The 20,129-nt window shown below is 36.6% G+C and overlaps 1 protein-coding gene across 5 annotated transcripts in view; it reads left to right on the top strand.

Moving 5' to 3' along the window:
- The window catches only part of HOMER1 (homer scaffold protein 1), a 608,509-nt gene that overhangs the window by 497,157 nt on the left and 91,223 nt on the right, over positions 1-20,129 (top strand). Inside the window, exon 1 of one of the 5 annotated variants that reach the window (XM_049707769.1) lies at positions 5,444-5,460. The exons of the other annotated variants lie outside the window; for them this stretch is intronic. The gene's annotated coding sequence lies outside the window, so the exon portion shown is untranslated. Of the gene's footprint in view, positions 1-5,443; positions 5,461-20,129 lie in introns of those variants that run through there. 5 annotated transcript variants of the gene reach the window in all.

Here is a 20,129-nt window from a genome sequence, read left to right on the forward strand (position 1 = left end):
GTCTGAGCCTATGAAACACTATTATCACTCCGATTCCCACTCTTTAGCTAACTATCCAATCTAAATCTCTTCCTCCATTCCTGATGTGCACACTCTTTCCCACAGCTCTCTATTTTCTTTGGCAATACTGATCACAGTTGGTAATTATCTCTTTAAGTCCATGAAGGTTAAGGCCTGTTATATATCCAGTACCTTGCCTGGAATCCTTTGAAATGTTAAAATGTATTCTTTGTAACTTACAAATACAAGCATCATATATCATATTTTCATTAGCAATAGCATATTCCAAACTTTGTTGGAAGAAAGGAACAGAGATACAGAAACACCAGGAGTCAGTCCTTTAACTCCTCAGAGTTCATCTCCTACTGTTAGCTTAGGGTGAGGATGGGGTAGAGGAGAAACACATATATAAATTTTGTGAGGGAGAGGAGGTAGGAGGAGGAAGCAGTTTGAACGGCTGAATTCCTACTATTCTCCCTGTACTTTTAAACCTAAACCCACAAGTCTATTTTCTATTCCCCTATTCCTCTAGGATCCAGTTCATAGCAAAAGGCTTCTAGCTGGTCTGACAAAGAAATACTCACGACTCTCAGGGAGCAGCCAAATAGATGTACTTTATTTAAGAAAAGCTAACCGAACCCTCACTCAGAAACAGTGTTCTTTTACTTTTGGCACAGATCTAACAAGATTAGGTTCCAGGTTTCTCAGCCCCTGGGAGACTGGGTAGGAAAGAGAGAATAGACTTTTTGAAATGAGATATAGATAACAGCAAGAAAAACAGCTGTTGGTGCCTCAGATATTGTGGCCTGGGAATAGTTAGGTGGTGTAGAAGTTTTCACAAATTCTAAAGGCTTTTATTAGTTAATAAACATAGCATGCCAGTTGCTGAGTGTTAGAGACAGAAGGGTGAACAAACTCTTGGAGCTTGCAATCTGGGGATGGGAGTAGACTTTATGATTACTTTGACTTTTAACCTACATGTGTCTTTATATTTTAAATGATTTTTAAAATGATTTTCTTATAAACATCATATGGTTAGGTGTTCCTTTATATCCAGTATGACAGTCTCTGCCTTTTAATTGGGGTCTTTAGACCATATACATTTAATATGATTATTGGTATTATTTGGGTTTAAGTCTACCATCTTACTTGTTTGCAGTTTGTCCCATCTATTCTTTGTTGCCCTCTCTTCTTGCTCTTTTGCCTTGTTTTGGCATACTTACTTGAGTATATTTTATAATTCCTTTTATTTACTATGTTGGCTTACTAACTATACCTCTAAATATGTTTTGTTGTTGTTTAGTGATTCTTTAGTGTTTATAGTATGCACTCATCACACTCTACCTTCAGGTGGTATTATATCTCTTCACATATAATAAGAACCTTACAATAGTATAGTGTTTGTGCTATTATTATACATTTTACTTCTATTAATAACATAACCCTCAAAATAAATTGTTATTATTTTTACTTAATCAATTATGTTTTTTAAATTTATTTTATTTATCTATTTTTGGCTGTATTGGGTCTTCGTTGCTGTGCATGGGCTTTCTCTAGTTATGGCAAGCAGGGCCTGCTCTTCGTTGCAGTGCGCAGGCTTCTCATTGCGGTGACTTCTCTTGTTGCGGAGCATGGGCTTTAGGTGCGCGGGCTTCAGTAGTTGTGGCATGCAGGTTCAGTAGTTGTGGCTCGCAGGCTCTAGAGGGCAGGCTCAGTAGTTGTGGCACATGGGCTTAGTTGCTCTGCAGCATGTGGGATCCTCCTGGACCAGGGATTGAACCCATGTCCCCTGCATTGGCAGGTGGATTCTTAACCACTGTGCCACTAGGGAAGTCCCTTAATTATTTTTAAAATAAGGCAAAAAACATTATATTTACCCACATATTTACCATTTTTGGTGCTCTTCATTCTTTTGAGTAGCTCTAGATATCGATATCCATATGGTATCATTTTCTTCTACCTAAAACTTCCCTTTAACATTGTCTCACAGTACAGGTCTACCAATGGTGAATTCTTTCAGGTTTTGTGTGTCTTGAGAAAATAATTTCACCCTCATTTTTTTAAAGGTTTTTTTTTTTTTTTGAGGTAAAATTCACGTAACATGAAAGTAACCATTAACTATTTTAAAGCATATAGCATTTAGCACATTGAAGAGGTTATGTAAACATCGCCTCTGTCTAGTTCTAAGATATTTTCATAACCCTAAATTCACTTTCTTTTTTTTTTTTTTGCGGTATGCGGGCCTCTCACTGTTGTGGCCTCTCCCATTGCAGAGCACAGGCTCCGGACGCGCAGCCTCAGCAGCCATGGCTCACGGGCCCAGCCGCTCTGCGGCATGTGGGATCTTCCCAGACTGGGGCATGAATGCATGTCCCCTGCATCGGCAGGTGGACTCTCAACCACTGCGCCACCAGGGAAGCCCTCACTTTCATTTTTGAAATATGTTTTTACTGGGTAGAGAATTCTTGATGAGTTTTTCTTTTCATACTTTTAAGATGTTGTTTCACTGTCTTCTGGCTTGTGTTGTTTCCAGTGAGAAGTCTGCTATCATTTTTCCTTTGTTCCTCTGTATGTAATGTGCCCCACAATCCTGAGATTGTGTTTAAGATTTTCTCTTTATCATTGGTTTTAAGCAATTTAATTATGATGTCCCTTGGTGTAGTTTTTTTCATGTTTCTTTGTGCTTCAAGTTTGTCAAGCTTTTTGGGTTTGTGGCTTTGGGATATTATCCAGTTTGTAAATTTTCCAACCGTAATTTCTTCAGATATTTTTTTCCATCCTTCCCATCTTTGAGGATTTCAATTGCATGTATATTAGGCTACTTGAAGTTGTTCTATGATAATTACATTGATACTCTATTTTTGTGTTTTTTTTCCTCTGTGCTTTATTTTGAGTAGTTTCTATTTCTGTATCTTCAAATTAGTTTTCTTTTCTTTGGCAGTGTTTACTTTGCTGTTAATTTCATCCACTATGTTTTTCATCTCCAGAAAACTGATTTGGGGCTTTTATATGTCTTCAAGTCTCTCCCTAAAATGCTTATGCTTTCCTCTGCCTTCTTGAACATGTGGACTATCATTATAATAACTATCTTAATGTCCTTGTCTACTAGTCCTATCATCTGTGTCATTTCTGGGTCTGTTTCTGTTGACTGAGTGTTAGATATTTAGAATTTTAGTTTATTGAGTGCTGAATATTTTTGTATTTTAAATATTCTTGTAGAAGGGCCTAATGAAAGAAGCAGGATATTTTCTAATATTTATATGGAGATAATAACTTGTATAGTTATAACACTCATCTCAGAGGGAATGAGGAAGTAAAACATATTTGTTAGCATGACAATAACAAAGATTTATAACTTATGAGATTTTGAATCAGTCAGTGAGTAATTCAAAAATGAATAAGAAAGAAACTTAAGTCTAGTTTTCATTGCCAGACAACATTCTCTTCTTTGGGAGTAGTGAAAAGTCCTGGGCTTTGCAGTTGGTCTTGGATTTGAATCCTAGAGATACCAGTACTGGCTGTGACCTTTGGCCAATTATTTAAACTATCCCCTCCTCCAAGTCCTTTTTTGTTTGTTTGTTTGTTTTTAATCTAACTTCTTTTATATCTTAGAGTTGTTTTGAGATGGAAATGAGAATTTATATAAGGCGTTTACATGTAATAGGAATTCAACAAAATGTTACTTTCTTCCTCTACCTTTTCTCCTTTTAGCTGTTTCATTTTGCAACAGTGCTGCTTTTGAATCACATGTTGGTTTGAAATGGGAGGAAAATAGTCACTACTCAACTACTCTTGTTACTCTTGAACAATTATTGTAACTCTTCCCATGGCAAGAGTTATTCTTGAGCTTTAATTTTCATCAAATTACCTGCAGTTGAAAATACCCAGTTGGCAAACAACTTGCCTAAAATTGCTTTAATACATTCAAATTTGCTTCTATTAAGATTTTATGCTATTTTTTTCAGTTATTCTATCCCTAATAAGTAAACATATTATTTGAGATATATGATGAGAAACTTATTTTTAACATAGTTTAGAATAAATTAATTCTGTAAATGGCAGAGGGGTAATAGATTTTAACTGAAGATTTGTACCGTCTGTTAGTGTATTAGTTTCCTATGTCTGCTGTAACAAATTACCACAAAGTTGGTATTAAGATAACACACATTTATTCTCTTACGGTTCTAGATGTCAGAAGTCCAAAATCAGTTTCACGGGGTGAAACCAAGGTGTCAGCAGGGCTGCAGTCCCTCAGGAAGCTCTAGGGGAGAATGGTCTCCTTGCCTTTTCCACTTTCTGGAGCTGCATTCCTTGTATTCATCGTTCATGGCCTCTTCTTCCATTTCAAAGCCATCAGTGTGACATCTTCCAATCTCCCTGACTCTTCTCCTTTTGTCACATAAGCTTCTTCTTTAGTTAAATCTCCCTCTGCCACCTTCTTATAAGGACACTTGTGGTTACATTTCGGGTCCACCAGCATAATCCAGAAGAATCTCTCCATCTAAGGAGTCTTAATCACAGCTGCAAAATCCTGTTTACCAACAACGTAACATTCACAGGTTCTGGGTATTAGGAGCTGGATATCTTTGGGGGCAATTATTCAACCTTCCACAATTATTTAAAGAGGATATCAATAAATCCTATTTTTCAAATGGTATAATTTTTTTTGCAGCCCTACATTTAAAAGATCTGTCAATTTACTGAAGTCTTCTGTTGCTCTCCCATTTTACATTGATTATTTACAATTTCACCTAGTGAAGTATGTTTTTTTCTATGTCCACGTCACAAATATTTAGTTGTGATGATTGATAAGAAAAAGACTTTAAAAGTATTTCCTAAAGTAGTTCATATAGCCCACTTTATAAAACTTGTTTGTATGTAATCTAACCTTTCTGACTGTGTGTGTGTGTGCATGCATGTGTGTGTAGGAATCCTGTAATGGTTCAGACAGCTTTTACAGAAAGTATAAAGTACAACTAGTTAGGGAATTACATTTTTAAAACTGAAGGGAAACACTTTCCTGGAAAAACTTCTTTATCAGAGGAGAAGTGTTCAATAAAATGCTGGAAGAATTAAATTCTTAAGATGTTTTCTGCCAGAAAGAAACCAAATCAAGACAGGAAAAACAACAAGGAGAAAGTAGAAAGTATCTTCACAAGTGTATACCTCCTCTTTCATCAAAATATGCGTATTATTCCTGTCATGTAATCCTTTTCAGAAATGCCGCATGTGATGAAACCTAGTTAATGTCTGAAGCAGATATAAGATACATTGGAATTAGTAACTTTAGTCTCAAAGACCAATGTTTTCACCTCAGACAGGCTAACACTATTATTGTTATTGTTGTTATTACTGTATTTTGTCACAGAGGTGAAATCATTGTATCAAAATACAGATCAGAGAGTTATCTTCCTTTGCAGAAGGAAAGCTCAAGAACTATGATAATTGGCATGACTAAAAGTAAGTTTTTGGATTCTTCCAAACCACACTATCATTCCAATAAAGTGTTATAATACAAATTGTTTTCAAAATACAAGCAAAAGGTAAGTGGTGCCAGTGCACATACATATATCCCATGAAAACACTTAAGTACTCTTTTTTTTTTTTTTTTTTCTTTTTTGCGGTACGCGGGCCTGTCACTGTTGTGGCCTCTCCTGTTGCGGAGTACAGGCTCCGGACGCACAGGCTCAGCGGCCATGGCTCACAGGGCCAGCCGCTCTGTGGCATGTGGGATCTTCCCAGACCGGGGCACGAACCCACGTCCCCAGCATCGGCAGGCGGACTCTCAACCACTGCGGCACCAGGGAAGCCCTTTAAGTACTCTTAACAGTGCTTAACATGCATAGTAAGCAGAGTTGTCTAGCTATACTATCCCACTTCTGTCAACAAAATTTCAGCTCAAAGGTCAGGCAAGAATTTGGTTACATCAGTGAACTCGGGTTTACCTGGCAAAAGTATTCTTTTCCCATCCAAGGAGTCAGTATAGGATAAAGATGTGGGCTCTGGAGCCAGGCCGTGTTTGTGTGCTGGCTCTACCATGTGTCATCTTGAGCAAGTTACATACCCTCTCTATGCCCCAGGTTCCTCATCTGCAAAAGAGGGTGAATAGCAACTACCTCACACAGGTTGAGAGGATTAAATAACACAGGCCTAGTGCTTATAACAGTGGCCATATGGTAAGCTCTCAAAAATGTTAATTATAACCAAAGAATTTACCACGTATCCATTTTGTAAGTTTAGGCTTTTGTTTTCAGGCTTAAAAGTGGCATATTTGAATTTCTTAGTTTGAATTATCCAGTCTACGGATCTCTTCCTTTGGCACAAATGATGGAAGTTGTATGCTTATTGATTTATAAAAGGGAAACGGTTAAGATGTTATATCATTCCAACTGCAAAAGGTTAAAAACTCAACTTTTTTGTCACTATTACTTTTTAAAATTCAATAACTAGTGTTTAAGCTATTCGGTTTTTATTATATTAGTTCTGTAATCTTTCAGTTACTACAGAGAATTTCCAGTAATTTGTAAAATCAGGAACAAGGTAAAACAGGATGGTTAAAGATACAGTGTTGAAAAGAAATATGAGTAGATACAGCAGACACCTGAGATAAGATCAGTATTAGTGGAAAACAGAACATGGCTGAGCTTCTTGACAAATGAGTGAGAAGTGTGTGGAGTTGTAGTCTTGTTTCGGCATAACAGCAAGCAGACAAGTTTTTTTCCTAGCACTGTCATATGAAATACTGAATAATATGGGGATCCAAAGGGAGTTTGTTGTTAGTCTGTTAAGAGATTCAAGGGAGAACTTTAAATCTTAATTCAGTGAAGGCTTGCTTCTAAGAAATTGCGATAAGCAGAAATTTGCCTTCTGGCTCTGTTAATAATATAGGGGGAGGGAAAGTTTAGTCTTGGAGAATTTATAATAGTTAGCAGGCTTTTTTTTAATCTTTATTCGATTATAATTGCTTTACAATGTTGTGTTAGTTTCTGCTGTACAACAAAGTGAATCAGCTATATGTGAACATATATCCCCTCCCTCTTGCATCTCCCTCCCACACTCCTCACCCCACCCCTCTAGGCCGTCACAAAGCACCGAGCTGATCTCCCTGTGCTGTGCAGCTGCTTCTCACTAGCTACCTATTTTACACATGGTAGTGTATCTATGTCAATGCTACTCTCTCAGTTCATCCCACCCGCCCCTTCCCCTCCCATGTCCACAAGTTTGTTCTCTACGTCTGTGTCTCTATTCCTGCCCGACCACTAGGTTTATCGGTACCATTTTTCTAGATGCCATATATATGTGTTAATATACGGTATTTGTTTTTTTCTTTCTGACTTCACTCTGTATGACAGACTCTAGGTTTATCCACATCACTACAAATGACTCAACAAATACTTTCGATATTTCTGCCAAAGTAGAAAATAGTAGAAAAGAATGAATGCATTTAGGATACTGGGGATAGGAAGGTGTTGATTTTTTTAAAAAGTGTTATGGCCTAGCTTATAAATTCATATAAACTTTGCATTTTTCTCTAGCCATATTTATTTTTGATATGATTTTTTTTATTACCATGATGTAAAATTGTTGTAGGATGACATGCCGTGTTCCTGTGCTGTTTGTAGTACCCTTGCTGTTAAGACCACTGCTCTCTTCTTGAGAAATAAGGCTAACTTGTTTTTTCTCAAATGTCTCAAAAAGAGCATTCAATTGAGGCTCTAGAGCACTTTTTCACATGATGAGAGGCTATGTTTGAGTAGGAAAGATTCAAGAGTAGATTTTACCACTTTGTCCAGAATCCAGGTTTTAGACTTTTATAGAAGAACTGAAGAGAACTGGTTCCTAAGTGGTCACTGAATAGTTGGATGAGGCAACCTTAATCCGAGTTCTGTTATTATCCACTTAGGTAGTGTGGAATGTCTGCCAAACACAAAGGCTTTAGCAGAATTGATACTTTTCTATTTATCAATTGGTTCAGCTAATATTTGTACTTAATGTTTAGTTAATCCATCATCATCTTCTATGCTTTGTTAGCTGGAGAACCAGTTAGGGAACTTTCTCCAGGTTTAGATGATTGGCTTTCTTAGAGTTGATATTTTACAGTATTTCTTAGGACAAGCTTGCTGGCTCACAATTAAAGGCACACAAGTAGTTTTAGATTATTGTTGTATAGGATAACTCTAGGTATTGTTACACACCATAAGGAGAATTCTGAGGAGACCTAGTTGATGAAAAAACTTGCGTCAGTGGAGATTTGTGGATGATTTGTAGGAAGTATTCCACAGGCAAGAGTGTCTCCAGATCTCTGTTTGCCAGATGAATCCATTATCACTCAGGTTGTAATATTTTTAACTGTCTTTCACTTTTTTAAAAATTTAAGGCATATATTCAGTAAAATGCACAAATCTAAAGCTCACTGGATGTTTACATAGCTATTTATTTGTGTAATCACCGAGATAACATTCCACTAACTGTGTTTTTTTAAAGCAAGGAAATACATTGCATTAATATTGTTTGCTCAGATTTTTTTCTTATAAATATAGTACATGTTCACATATTGAAAAGTTGAGATAAGAAAAAATAAGTCATTTGTAATCCCACCAACAACAACTCTAAATGTCTTGGTATATAGTCATTTATTCATTTATTTGTTAAGTATTTTCTGGGTGTTTAATATGTGCCAGGTGTTTGAGTTGCTGGGAACACAGCCCTGATTAAAAATGGCAAAATCCTTGCCCTTAAGGAGATAACACTTTAGCTGGGGCAGAGGGATGATAAATAAGAAAATATGTTGTATGTCAGATGGTGATAAGTGCAGTGGAGAACAGTAAAAGAAGGGGGATAGGAAGTCCTGGGAGAGGAGAGGAAGGGGCTACAGTTTTTATATAGGGCAACCAGGAAGGCCTCACTGCGAAAGTAACATTTGAGCAAACACCTGAAGGAGGCAAAGGAAGATTCTAGACAGATCTGAGGGGAAAGAGTGCTTCAGGCAAAGGCCCTGAGGTAGGATGTGCTTGGCATTGTTTGAGAAACAAGGAGGGCCATTGTGGCTGGGCAAAAAACAGTAAGCAAATGGCATTTTGTTCTTTTTTATGGCTGAGTAATATTCCATTGTATGTATGTGCCACATCTTCTTTATCCATTCCTCTGTTGATGGACACTTAGGTTGCTTCCATGTCCTGGCTATTGTAAACAGTGCTGCAGTGAACACTGGGGTGCATGTATCTTTTCGAATATTACTCAGCCATAAAAAAGAACAAAATAATGCCATTTGCAGCAAAATGAATGGACCTAGAGATTGTCATACGGAGTGAAGTAAGTCAGACAGAGAAAGACAAATATCATATGATATCACTTATATGTGGAATCTAAAAAAAGGGGTATGAATGAACTTACGTACAAAACAGAAGTAGAGTCACAGATGTAGAAAACAAACTCATGGTTACCAGCGGGTAAGGGGGAGGAGGGATAAATTGGGAGATTGGAATTGACATATACATACTACTGTGTATAAAATAGATAACTAATAAGAACCTGCTGTATAGCACAGGGAACTCTACTCAATACTTTGTAATGGCCTATATGGGAAAAGAATCTAAAAAAAAGAAAGAGTGAATATATGTATAGGTATAGCTGATTTACTTTGCTCTACACTTGAAACTAACACAACATTGTAAATCAACTATACTCCAATAAATATTAAAACAAAACAAAACAGTAAGCTACAGAAAGGTTGGAGAGGGAGCAGGGGTCCTATCCTGTAGTGGTTTTTCCTCCTGAGAGGTGATTCCACATGAGAATCACCTTGGAAGCGGGGCTGCCCACCAGACCAGTGATGCTAGGGCTTGGGGCCAGGTGTTTGTAATGCAGCCAGGGTTGAGAAACACTGATGGCAGGTCTTTAGACCATTTTAAGAACTTTGGCTTTTACTATGAGTGAGATGGGAAGCCATTAGAGGGTTTTGAGCAATGTTCCACCTGATTTAGGTTTTATTACTTTAAAACTCTATATTATGAAATTTTTTAGACATACAAAAAAGTAGAAAATACAGTCTCCTATACCACCATTTTCCCACCCACTTCAGTAGCAACCTCATTTTGCCTTACTTGGTTTATCCTAACCTCTCGCCCCCTTTTTATCTTTTTCCTGGAGTATTTAAATACTAGCTTCAGTTTTTAGAAGGATCACTCTGGTTTCTGTGTTGGGAAAAGGCAAGGCAGGGCAAGGGCAGAATATAAGTATGTCTTCCATGGATTTTTTTCTCTGAATATACAGTTGACCCTTGAACAACACGGGTTTGCGCTGCGAGGGTCCACTTACGCTTGGATTTTTTTTGCTAGGTACATATCACGATACTGCACGATCTAAGGTTGGTTGAATGCAAGGATACAGAGAGCTGACTGTAAAGTTGTACTTGGGTTTTTGACTGCTCAGAGTATTGGTGCCCTTAACCCTTACGTTGTTCAGGATTCAACTGTAGATAAATTTTTAAACAAAAATTGAATTGTGCTGTGTTAACAGTTTTACATAAACTCTTTTCACTTACTATATTGGACACCTTATGTCACTGAATATTCTGGAACTTTGTTTTTTAATGGCTACGTAGGATTCCGTTATGTGGATCTACCATGATTTATTTGATCTTATGTCATTAGATGTTTTAATTTACGATCTTTGCTTATCATAAACAGTGTGGTGATACATCCCTATAGCTAAATATCTGCATATATATATATATAATTTCCTTAAGGTAGGTTCCTAGAATGGAATTGCTATGTCAAAGGATATACACAGAAATTTAAAGCTTTTGATATGCATTGTCAAAGTGTTTTTGGAAAGCCTTTACTAATTTATACCCCCACTAGGTGTTTCTGAAAGTGTCAGATTTCCTTAAACTCAAACATTGAATTTTTTCATTAAAAAAATAAAAGGTTTCCTGTTTTGACAGGTGAAAAAATGATAACTCATGGTTTTAATTTGCAGTTCTTTGATTCCTAGTGAGGTTGAATTTCATTTCCATTTGCATTTTTTTAAAAATAACGCCTATTATATCATTTTCTAGCTGTGTGACTTTGGATAAGTCACTTAGGACCTATGCTTTTGTACTATGAAATGGGTGTTGTATACCTGCTTCACAGAGTTTTCATAAACATTAAGTAAAAGCATTTTTTATCTCTAGGTTTTTAAACTTTTTGATCCACAGTAGGAAAAAAAAAAAAAAGACATCCTGCTTTGTGACAAGCATATATAAATATGTAGCCAAAAGTTTCATGAAATGATACATATACCCTTACCAAGTGTGATACAGTCTGATGTTTTACATTCTCATTCATTTCTTAAAATGCCCATTAAATTAATTATAACCCTCTGGGTTGTGACCCAGTGTTTGAAAAACACTCTCATAAGCTCTGGAGTACTATATCTTGTCAGGTGCTCTTTTATCTTTAGTGATTATCTCTTCCAGGTAGCTCAGAAGTCAGCCTCCCTTTACCTCTACTAAATTCATTTTCAGAAAAGATAAAGAGGAAACAAACAACCAAATCTAGCTTACTGTACTATTGAATCAAATTTTTGGTCAGTGAAAAATGTTAAATAACTTCACAGTCAGAAAATGTGTTTGTTTGGGCTTTTGTGATACCATAATGACTGAATTGTTAACACAGTTGTTGTGTAATAGATCTAATGCATTTGAGCAAAACACCACATAATTACAGGGATTGATTGTATTTGCAAAACCCCAAATTGGGACACAGCATCTGATAGTTTTGCCTATAATTTTTGTTACCTGAAAAGCCGACAAAAATGGAAAACATAGGTCACATTTAGTTATATTTAGTACAGCCCTTTTCAATGGAAAAATAACAGTATGAAAGCTAGGTAATCCTGAGATACTGGGAATGTGTGGCGACCATGCATAAAATACCAGGTGCTGTTCATTGGTCAGACTTGTAGCTAAACTACTTGAGGACCACTCAGAAAAGAGATAAATCTAATTATCAGCTGTGACTAGAGGAAACTTGATCAGATGAAAGTGAGAATCACTTCCAAGCTTGAGGGCTGTTGGAATGAAAATTGCAGAGAGAAACAGAGTGGGAATGGACTGGTGGCGTTTACTATTTGGAAAGCATCTGGGAGTTTAATGTATTTGAGAAGAGAATTGTGTTGTTACTTTTGACCTCTAGTTTAACATTAAATATGTTTTATCTGTTAAAATTATTTTTTGATGCTAAGACAGAAAAATTTTTTGATGACTCTAAGTTAAAAATTTGACTAATACACATTTACCATTCTACTCGCCCCTCCACAAAGGAGAAAATTTTAAGGCATGTCAGAAACAATTTGGTACAAAAATATGAAAACTAAATTTTATACCAAAGAACTGTAATTTGCCTTTGAAAAATGGTAGAATATATATGCTATATCTATACTATATTGATTTTTAAACATTAAATGTCATCAGATTTAGAAAAATAAGCAACTCTGCCTTTCTCTATGTTAGTGGGTGTTCACCTTAATTAAGTTCACCTAAATTCTAACATGTGGTTGGAATTGTATATATGAGATGTTTCCATGCATATAGTTTGAGTGATGACTTTGGATTCTGGTCTTTTCACTCTCTGCAGCTAAGATAGGGTTTTAAACAAGCTTAGGAATAAGGGTAGAAATCTTCTGGGCTCAAATGGCCCAGAAATATATGAAGACCTCCTTACCCTCACTAGTAATCAGGGATGTGCAAATTCAGCAATGGTGAAATACCATTTCATGCCCATCAAGTTGGCACAAATTACTTGGACCTTACCAAGTGTTGGGAGGAAATAATATTAGACTATTAAAGTATAAACTGGTACATGTGTTGTGAGAAGCAATATGGAAATGTGCTATGGTGCATACCCCGTGACCAGGAATTCAGCTTCTAGTATCTCTCTTGCATGTGTACACAAGTGAACATACAGGGTCATTGTTTGTAATAGTGCAGAAATTGGAACAACCTATATGTTTATCAGTAAGGAAGTGGCTACAAAAATTGTCCAGTATTTTCCACTTAAAATACAGTATGAGTAATACATGTAATTTTAAATTTACAGTTTCTAAAAGGTAAGATAAATTTTAATATATGTTGACAATACAGTTGACCCTTGAACAGTGCTGGGGTTAGGGGGACCAACCTCCCACTCAGTCAAAAATCTGCTTATAACTTCTGATGCCCCCAAAACCTAACTACTGATATCCTATTATTGACAAGTACTGTTACCAGTAACATTAATAGTTGGTTAACACATATTTTATATGCTATATGTATTATATAGTGTATTCTTATAATACAATAAGCTAGACAAAAATGAAACGTCATTAAGAAAATCATAAGGAAGTGAAAATACATTTACAGTATTGTATTTATCAATATCATTAAGTGTATATCATCTGTTTACAAGATGAATCACCTGTCAGTACCTACATCGATATTGTCTTATATGATACAAAACAGTGTAGATGTTATATATATTGCTAACACTAGACATCAAAAGTGATAAGATAATGTGAAAAAGAAATTCATTTTTATTTACAGGTGTAACAATTCATGCATTGATAACGAAGAGGCAGCAATGTGATGGCTTTATGGTAGCCTAGTGTTAATAATCAATACAATTGCTTCACAGTAGCCTAGCCTATACACTAATGAATGAATGATTATAAAATTTTTATGGCATACAGTATTACAGTCATATTCATAATATAGTATTAGAAACATTGTTACCTTTTTTTTTTTTTTTTGGCCACGCCAAGTGGCATGCGGGATCTTAATTCCCCCACCAGGGATCGAACCCGCACCCCCTGCATTGGAAGCATGGAGTTTTAACCACCAGACCGCCGTTACTTTTTTTTAAACTGCTTACCTGTGATGATAGGCTGATACACAATTTCTCCAATTATCAGAGAGAGGGGCATACTGTACGGTAATGTAATTCTTTGAAAGCAAAGTTAAAAAACAGTAAGAAAACTAACTCATTATTAATTTTTTTTTAGAAGATGTTGGGGGTAGGAGTTTATTAATTAATTAATTTATTTTTGCTGTGTTGGGTCTTCGTTTCTGTGCGAGGGCTTTCTCTAGTGTGGCAAGCAGGGGCCACTCTTCATCGTGGTGCGCGGGCCTCTCACTATCGCGGACTCTCTTGTTGCGGAGCACAGGCTCCAGACGCGCAGGCTCAGTAGTTGTGGCTCACGGGCCTAGTTGCTCCACGGCATGTGGGATCCTCCCAGACCAGGGCTCGAACCCGTGTCCCCTGCATTAGCAGGCAGATTCTCAACCACTGCACCACCAGGGAAGCCCTCATTATTAATTTTATATTAAATATTACTCACCTTATAACTATGTGAGGATAGACCAGTATCTACATATATTTTATGCATTCATGACATACCTAACTTTTTCTTATTTTTTCAATTTTCCTAGGCTATGTGGTTTGTCTGTGAGTTTTTTCAAACTGTTGTGTAATCTGCAAAAAATTTTCTAATATATTTATTGGAAAAAATCCGAGTGTAAGTAGACCTGTACAGTTCAAATCCATGTTCAAGGGTCAATTGTATATCCATAATATTTTTAACATATGTAAAGAGATTCAGATATTACATCCTTTTTTCATACTATCCACTGTGTATTTTGCACTTAGAGCACCTCTCAGTTTGGATGCTAAAATTTTTATCAAAAGTACTTGATCTGAATTTAAATTTCATAAAATTTACACTTGAAGCAGTAGATTCACATATCCAAGTTGTTCCATACATGCTTAGAAGTATTTCAGTAACTGAGTTACTTGAGTATCAAATAAACTAATTCACTTTCTCAATTTCCCTAGCCACGTTTCAGATGCTCAGTAGTCACCGTATTGGATAGTGCAGTTCTGATCATAGTGCCAACTTTTGCACAGCAGTTTAAAAAAAAAGATCTACATATGCATAAAATAAAATGTGGCTGATTTAGTCAGATTTCTCAGTGTTAATAAGAATTCTAGAGAAATGGTGTGCAGTTTTATTGTTTGTTTTGAGCAATTAAAAATATTCAGAGTAATACAGGGAATAATGTAACATCTATGCAACCACTATTCAAATGTAGCAAATGTTAATATTTTGCCAGAATACCTTTGGATCTTTCTGTTCAATATTTTGCCAAAATACCTTTGGATCTTTCTCTTCAATCATAGGTTTATTTTTAAGAGTATTTGCTTGTTCAGATAGAAAATGGATTGCATATTCACTTGGTTAGTTTGTAGTAAGTGTAAAGGAAAAGAGTACCTAAGAGTATTATTGTTCCTTGAAGTATTGTTGGTATTATAACTTAAATAATCTTTTAACATTTAATTCACTTAAAAAGTTTCTAGGAATTGGATGTCTACTAGAAAATTACTTATTTTGGATTTTTAGGAATATGCCATATATATTAACAAGAATTAAATTCTCATTAACAAGAGGCTATTTTCCTTAGATTTCCCTAGTGTATACTGTGAGTTCTCAGAATATAGCTTTATTTAGTGGAAATCAACTGGGAAAAGAAGAATGTTTAAAGTCTAGTGAAATTGAAAGTACAGTACTAATTTTAAATGTAACTGAGTTACCAGGAATACCTCCTCATATATTTTAAGACACCAAGTATTTTATCTGAAATAAATAGAGTTTTAAAAGGGGGAGTGGGGCAGAGATGATGTCACTTGGAAGTCAATACTCAAAGGACCTAGCAAGCCAGGTCCTTTGAGTACTGAAGATGTTGCTTAAATATATACATTGAGTGGGTTTACTTGCTCTTTCCAATGAATTTGAACATATTCCTTTGATCTTTTAAATGTAGCTACTGATTAAGGTGCCCAAAGTAAATAAGTACTGTAATCCCTTTTAATAACTAGTGCTGTGCCTTAATGAAAGGACTGAGACTGAGGGAAAAAAAAGAAAACTTAAAATGAAGGCTGTATATAAGGAGTATAAACAATGTTGTTACTGTTTGAAGTACAGTTTTATAATTTAGTAATATTAAACTCCAGATTGAAAATTTTAATTTAATTGATTATATTTTCTTCAGATATGCTAATTAAGTCAAATACCTGATGTCATGAAGATATTTCTGATGCACAATTGTTATGATACAATGATTTTCTTTAAAAATCTTTCGTTTGAATGTGTAATTAACCAGTTCAAAGACCAAGGAATTCAGATCATACAGTTTTTAAGAATTCTTCCAGAAAAGACGTTTTGTAGTTGTTGGTGTCACATTTTAATTCTGTATACCTATGTTATAGCAATCTCCTTTACGATTTTGTTTTTGCTGTATAGTAACTCGGAAGTTTAAACAAACACCTGCTATGTTTTTGGTTCATCACTAGATGGCGCTCTTGTGGTACAACTATGTGTGCGGTAGCCATTAGTCGGATAAGCTTTGCTTGCCTCAGAGGAAGCATGTGTTATTTGTTTGTTTTAAAGAAAATTCAAAATGGATAAGTAATCACCTGTTAAACACATAACATGGTAATAGAAATACATAGCTGATAATATGCAGTCATAATCTTTGAGCCGCGTCAAAACAGCTGTTTCAGTCAGTAAGATTTTTCTTACAGGCCTGTGCTGGGAGACTAGAGGTGGGTGGTGGGATAGCGGAAGTAAACCAATTACCTGATAATCCAGTGGAATTACACTTTATATTATTAACTAGTACAGGACAGTTCTTTTGAGGACATTCCAGTGCTTGAGCTCCAGCTTGTCTGAAGACATGCTGTGCCAGCTCATAATGGCACTGAGACTAAATTCTTCAGGCATTGCATTTGAGGTTAAATGGTCATTTGTGTCCATCCACTCCTTGTCTTATCCTTGCCCATGTCATTTTGGCCTTAACACCTATTGTCCCGCTTCTCTTCCCACTTCAAACTCCAAAAACCAAGCTAAAGGTAGAATGTTTTTTGTCTTACTTCCTGTGTATTTACTTCTAATGAAGGAAGGAAGTGGACATACCTTCAGCACTTCCAGAGCCATAGTTGGACACATTTGGAATTTCTGCTCCTGTCTTACTTTCCCTTTATTCCTCTTTATGAATAATAAGAATGCTTTCAGATGATGTCCTGTTAAGTTAGTTGAGTTCCAAGCTATTAAAAATTGTCACTTATTCTATGGTTCTTTGACAGTCTTCAAAAGTGGCCCCTAAAGCATTCTTTTCTCAGCATTAACTGTGATGTAAGTGTAGCTTCCTACACTGTGCCACTTAAGAAAATCTTCTAGTGCTAGAACAAGTTTTAAAAGTTAAATAGTACTTAAAGGTTTGTAAAGACAAGTACTAGTTTCCTATCTCATCTTGTCCTTCATCTAGCCCCGTCCCCCCAGGCAACTGCTTTTACAAATTCCCATTTTTATTTCTCTTGGTAGTTGTCTGCATGTCTCTAATATGCTGTTATACTGCTGTTTCTTGATTAAAAGACTTGAATATTAAATCCTTATAGCAGAAAGTCAATTGATAATGAACTTTTATGATTTCCATGTTTATTCCACCCATCTCAATCAGTTAGCCTTATAAATTTTTCCATTGATTACCTCTACAGTATTAAATGGGGCCCTAAAAATCTAATTGTATGTGGATCTGTCTTACAAAGTTAATGAATGACCAGTGTGTGCTAGCTAGCCAGGAGAACTGGAAGACCACCAATCACATTTTATTGGGGAGCACGTTATTGCAGAATTTATTATATGTAAGCCTTTTTCCTCAATTATTATTTGTGTAATTTTTTAAATGACAACTGCTTGGAACAACTAGGAAACTTGTTTTATCACATAAAAAGCCTAGAGGCTGAGTCATCGATTCAATGACATAATCAAGGAAACAGATTCCTGGTTTTTCCATCTGCTCTTGTTCACAATGTTGGCTTTGTTCTCAGGTTAGCTGCCCTCAAGGTCCTAAGATGACTCTTCAGGTCCGAGTGTCACTGCAAACACAACGTTATTTAAGAGAACGTCCCTTCTTATGTGTGTGGGTTTTTTTTTTTTTTTTTTTTGTGGTACGCGGTACACTGTTGTGGCCCCTCCCGTTGCGGAGCACAGGCTCCGGACACGCAGGCTCAGCGGCCATGGCTCACGGGACCAGCCGCTCCGCGGCATGTGGGCTCTTCCCGGACTGGGTTACAAACCCGTGTCCCCTGCATTGGCAGGCGGACTCTCAACCACTGCCCCACCAGGGAAGCCCTTACGTGTGTATCTTTTTGTGAGTGTACCCAGGAGCTTCCAGCAAACCTTCCCTGATTATCTCATTAGCCAGAACTGCTTCAGAGGTCCATTCCTAAACGGACTTCTGGCAAGGAGAATGGGATTGCATTGATGATCTTAGTGAAGCTCACAGTCATGTGGAGGAGGATAGAGAACAACATCTGAGGTGTGTGTTAGGAAGGAGCCAGGAGGAATAGTTGGCGGATGGTCAACCAGCAGTGTCTGTAGCAATGTCAAACTCTTAGTGGAAGGTGTCATTTACCTTATACCTTTAACCTCTGCCAGGCTACTTTCTTTTGGAAAATTAAGTGGAAAGTCTGGCAATTGTTTGAAACCATAACTTTCTTCATATCCGCGTTGCTATGTATGTAGTATCAATACTTTTACAGAGTTTTAGCCCGCGGTTAAGACCTTCAGAATTCTTCTTATACCAACTTCCTAGAATTATTTTACAAACCTTCTGGAAAGCACTTCAGTGACCTCTTCTAACAGTAAGGTCATTTGAACTACTCATTGCCTTGACTTTTTTTTTTTTTAATTTTTCTTTCTTTCTTTCTTTCTTTTGGTTGCATTGGTCTTCGTTGCTGCATGCGGGCTTTCTCTAGTTGCAGTGAGCGGGGGCTACTCTTCATTGTGGCGCACGGGCTTCTCATTGCAGTGGCTTCTCTTGTTGAGGAACACAGGCTCTAGGCAGGCAGGCTTCAGTAGTTGTGGCACATGGGCTCAGTAGTTGTGGCTCACGGACTCTAGAGCACAGGCTCAGGTGTTGTGGCGCATGGGCTTAGTTGCTCCATGGCATGTGGGATCTTCCTGGAGCAGGGCTCGAACCCGTGTTCCCTGTGTTGGCAGGTGGATTCTTAACCACTGCGCCACCAGGGAAGTTCTGTCTTGACTATTGATGTAAGAAGTTACAAAGTAGATGATTCTCTAGGATTGAAGTGTGTGTGTCTCTCTCTGTGTGTTCTGTGTTTAGTTTTGTTTCTCTAAGCTAGTTTAAAGCATTTCATGCAAAAATCTATTTGCTTTCAAAATTGATTTTTAGATTAATGTTTAATTTCTTAGGAGAATTACTTTGTGTCATTATATCTGCTTAAGAAATAATACTGTAGTCATGACTAATGCCTCAATTTTGTATTATGCCATATATATATATATATTCTAGTAACAGTAATGTCAATAAAGATGGTAGAATATACAGATTGGCTTTCAGTGAGATGTGTTTACCTCAAAATTTATCTTTTGATTCTCATATTGTGGCTATAAATGTAAGTCCTATGAGATGTTACTGTGTTACGTGAAAAAGAATTCTAGGATCAGATCACTTTGCTGCATGCTGGGTTATTCAGGGTTAAATGGGTTTCTTTACTGCAAGACTTCTCAGAACCTTTAATATATTAACGTGCATTATAAATGTTTCAGAGTGGAACACGTAGGTGTTTGCAGAACTTATATAAGTATGGAACACTCAATTCTAGGACTTTTGTTCCATAGAACATACTTTGGAAAACGCTGGTATTTGACGCAGTTAGTTTTGTGTGAATTGTTATAAAGGAAGTAGTGCGTCTAACCTTTATTTGTGAGTGCCATCCAGTTTATTTGAAAACGTATTAGCACTTGAACACTTGGGATAATCAGCGTCAGATGCTTTTCAGATCCTTTAAGAGATAAGTGCTTTAAGATTTCGGGTATAGCTTCTCTACTGCTGCTTCTACAGCTTTTCTCTAAAATGAAATTTTTCCATTTTAATGTTGAAATGTACCTTAAACAGACGAGATAAGCTCTCTTGATGATTCCCAAAACTTTTCACTCCAGCCTGGTTTTCTCTACTGAGCTCCAAACTAACATTTTAAGTTCCCTTCCTGACAGTTTTACATGCAAACCCTATAGGCATCAGAACTTGG

The sequence above is a fragment of the Orcinus orca genome, chromosome 3 (genome assembly GCF_937001465.1).
Source record: "Orcinus orca chromosome 3, mOrcOrc1.1, whole genome shotgun sequence".
Taxonomy (NCBI): Eukaryota; Metazoa; Chordata; class Mammalia; order Artiodactyla; family Delphinidae; genus Orcinus; species Orcinus orca.